General features: G+C 45.1%; 1 protein-coding gene across 1 annotated transcript in view; it reads right to left on the bottom strand.

Annotated features, from left to right (window-relative positions):
* LOC109290242 (transmembrane protein 132B-like) overlaps nucleotides 1-4,249 on the bottom strand; it is a 317,341-nt gene that overhangs the window by 310,562 nt on the left and 2,530 nt on the right. The window lies entirely within an intron of this gene.

Raw genomic sequence — 4,249 nt, forward strand, 5'->3', positions numbered from 1 at the left:
AAGCTGATGCACTGCCTCATGGTGTCCGACACCATCTGTTGGTCCCACGACATCTACATGGAATACATCACAGGCCACCGCCAGTACTCTGACCCCCACTAGACAAGCCATCGCCAGACCGGACCCAGAGGGGACTGCCTGAACTGCCTCCCCTGCACCAGACAGACCTTCACTTCGAGAGGGTTCTTCAACCACGGACGACCCCGCTCCACCCAAAGAGGACCCCCGCAATGACACTCTATATGGACTGAGACACTTCCTACGAACCACTTCCTCCACCATTGCGGACCATTGTAACAAGTTTGTGTGCATCTATCTCCTTTCTCTCTCAGCTTCGCGAATCCCCTCTCTCCCCTTCCCCATTCCCATTCCCTGCATCCCCCGCCCCCGGACTTAGATAGCTAACTTTGTATCTCCTGTAACCTAGTTGCGTTTCCCCTCCTCACCCCCATCCCTCTATTGTTAGTCCATCACTCGGGCAATTTGTATTTCCCCATCAGCTTTGTCATCTTTTTTGGATTCCCAATCCTAAACATTTACTAACAAAAGTCAGTCTCTCATTTTTCATGACAAGCTTTGAAAGGTCTCTGTTTCATCCCAACATGGAATGGGAGGGGGAAAAAAAAAAAACAAACAACTTTTGATCACTCCAAAGCTTTTCTGCAATGGGAAAACCATTTCCTGGCCAGCTCCAATACTGAGTGCTTTTTCAACGCACTAAACTGACAGCTGTTGTTTAAGGCTTTCTTGATACTGCTGCAAACAACAGTGTCAATCAGCAAATGACTGTTATTTTTCCTCTCCACTCACTGAAGAAGCTGTTAGGCTTTCTGATTTCTGAGCTAGGTTAAGATCCCAATATTTTACCCAAACAAGACAGACTCTTAGCCCTTTTATGGACTATTTTTATAAGTACACAATTCAGCATAAAAATAAAGCATCACACAGAGTAAGAGATAGGAGAGCGGCTCATAAAATGGTACATAATCCTTCTTTTCGCATACATTCAGAGCTTGCAAGTGTGTATCAAAGGGAAATCTTAAGAGTGATTTGATTTTGATCTATAGTCTCACATGAGCCAGAATGGAATACATTACGCTCCACTTATAACAGGCATGATTAAAAACAATCAGTTATATTGGGCAAAAACATATTTCCCAAGGTAAACTCCAATACATTTTTCACTGGCGCTAAGACACAGAAATTCTGTATTGTATATAAAAACCTTCTGGGCTTTTATGGACATTACTAATGGCCTGAAAAATAGGGAGAGCCGGCAAAGGAAGTTGTATAAATTAGATGTAGGAGCTATAGTGATTCCATTTCCCACAGCATAATTCCTTGCTAACTGTGTAAACTTTAGATGAATACATTCTCCATAGGCAAAGAGCGTATATCATTTGAAACACTAACGGCAACTAGTTGCCTCCACTCTCTGTCGGGGAAGATCAGTGAACGGGTAACAGATTTGCATTCTTCCTCTTAGCTGCAGCATTTAAATTGGACTGCATAGAAAATACAAGTGCTGCCAAAGAAAGGATGTGTCAGGTGAGACTGAGCAGAGCTGGTGGGGAAATTTCTAATGTAGCAGATTTTTTGTGGGAAAATGCCTATTTGTCAAAATGCAAATATTTTACAGAAATGTATCCATTTCCACAACGCCATGCAAACCCCAAGCCAGATCATGGAAATCTGCCCAGTTCCCTGCCGTCTTGTGTGGCAGGCTGCCCAGCTATTGGAGATCCTAAGGTCTGCTGCTTTGGGACTATGTCCTCAGATCAAGAATTCCCAGGGCACTTAGGGTCTTCCAGGGCAGCCCCCACACAGGGATTCTGAAGCTCCTAGTTGCAGAGCCATGAGCCTGAAAGCCTTAAAAACCTTGACTCCAAAGCATGGAGTCTGAACCCCATAAGGCCCCTGCCTGAAGTCAGGGCTGTCAGGACCTGCAGTCTCTCCGAGACAGAGCTGGGATCCCAGGGGCTCCTCTGGCTGCTTGAGATTGCAAACTCCGTGGCCTACGACTAGTTCAGGAGGGCTGATGGGGAAATAAAGACCTCAGGGCCAGGAAACCACAGCTGAATCTGGGTGTCCCGGCATCCATTCCATCTTGAAATTTTCAAAACTGAAGCATTTTGGCTAAGTACAGACAGTCAAAAAGCCCAAGGCTGAATCAGTTCAATCTTTGAAGGTTAGTCTAAGCTGTGTACATTGAACTGATAACCAAGTGAACAGACATTCACTTTTGATTCAGGCAATGCAGCCACATGCCTGCAGCAGCCCAGGCCAGAAGCTGGAGGGCAACAGAACACGCCTCCCTGCTCGGCTGGAGCAGACAGCTTGGGCCAAGGCTAGCCCGCCCACCCTGCAAGCGGGGTGTGCAGGGGAGGTGCAAAGCATCCTGGGATGCCGGGGGACTCTGAGAACTTGAATCTGGAGGGGATCTGGGACACAAGTGCAATAAACTGATTTAACATAAATCAGTTAAGCCTCATACTACATCCATCCAGGTTTATCTTAAACATATTTCAGCCATTTTGAAGGCAGCTTATGTGCACTGAACTTCTGTTGTGTTACAGATTTCCAATCACTTATACTGGTTTGTGTGTAATTTCTGTCCCTAGCCAAAATGTCTAAACAAACCATCTCCGGATTAACTTTTCCACCAGGAACCTTCAAGAAATCCTGCTCTTCCATTCTGTTACAGAATGAAAATTCTCCTAGGCTTTTGCAGCATGCCTCAAAAAAAGACAGAAATCAAGGCTTTTGTCCTATTTTAAGTGTTCTCAGTTCTCTCTTTGCTGCCATCCGGTAGGCGGGACACAAAGCTAGGATCCAGCAATCTCACCGGCAAGCTGGACTCGCTCTTGATACGTCTACATCCCTATCCCCAGGGGAGTCAGGGCATGCCACTGAAAAATAAACTGCACCTACTCCATGCCTGACTAGGCCCAGATAGTTGCAGAGTAGATAGCTCAGCACAGCCTTGAGCACATGCCCTAGCCCTGAACTCAGGCTCCCTGCCTCAGGAGACCTTGAGCAACTACTTTGGATGAGTATGAGCAGGTGGGACTGGCTTATTGGCAGGATGCCCAGGGTCTCTCAAGAGGCCGTGCAGACCTACCTTCAGTGCCTTTAGACAAGCTGTTTAATCTCCATCTCGGATTCACCATATCCCACGGGGGTTGAGAGGTTTAATGGGAAGACAGTGACTGCCATATCACATCATGAGAACACTATCTACTCCAATGTCTTCCTATTCCCGTGTGCCTCTGACCACTGCCTAGGACTGTATTTGCTGGAGGAAGGTGGAAGAAACTAATAAAGGCCAAGCATGGAATAACTTGCATTTATGAAAAGTTCTTCCTGTACAAGAGCACTTTGTGGTTGGTCCAAGTCCTGAAGCATAAGTGCTTAGGGCCCTTGCAGGCTTTTAGCCTAGTTAATGTAAACTCTTGGTGGAATAGAGACTGCCATTTGCTTTGTATTTGTTAGCTGTGCAGAACAATGGGCCATTGCAGAGTGCTGTTGTAACCATGATGGTCCAGGAATCGGAGCGAGGGAAGGATTTTCTGGGGTGAGATCTTTTATTGAGCCAACTGTATAGTTGGGATAAAGTTAGACAAGCTTTCAAATGCACAGCATTCCTCTTCTGGTCAGAGCGTAAAATATACTTAACAACAGCGATTCCTTCTCCACAGATGTTTAACAATTTTAAGAGAGTTATGAAGAAGAATAGTGCTTGGTTCATTCTCTCAGCCCTTTGACCCCTTTTCCCAACTCTCCTGGATCTAAAAGTTAGCAGCAAGGAATGCATCTGCCTGGTTTAAGCTGCCAGTGTGTATTGCAACTCCTTCCCTCCCAAGTGTCTAACATACTCAGCATGTGACATTTCCCAATTACCTCTTGGCCTTTCTATTCCCAGAGTCTGGCTCACATTTCTCTATGAATTGTGTCTGCATATAATTCTGGAGCAAAACTGACAGTTAAGGGCATAGCAGCAAATATGCAGTTCAGGGCACCTGAAATGAGGAACCTGTTGTTCTCTAATAAGAGAGAGGTTCACAAGTAAAGCTCGTCAAAAACTTTTTAAAAAAATCCTCCAAAAATGGCAAAAAGAAACCTTTTACTACAATTTTCACTAAGATATTCTAACAGTTTCCAACCATTTCTATTTAAGAACAACAAGCCGACTTTAATTTTGATGGGAAATAGAAAATCTTTATTTTTCCATTCCCTCCCCCCCCCCCGT

This window comes from Gavialis gangeticus, unplaced genomic scaffold (assembly GCF_001723915.1).
Source record: "Gavialis gangeticus isolate Ggan-Ray unplaced genomic scaffold, GavGan_comp1, whole genome shotgun sequence".
NCBI lineage: Eukaryota > Metazoa > Chordata > Crocodylia > Gavialidae > Gavialis > Gavialis gangeticus.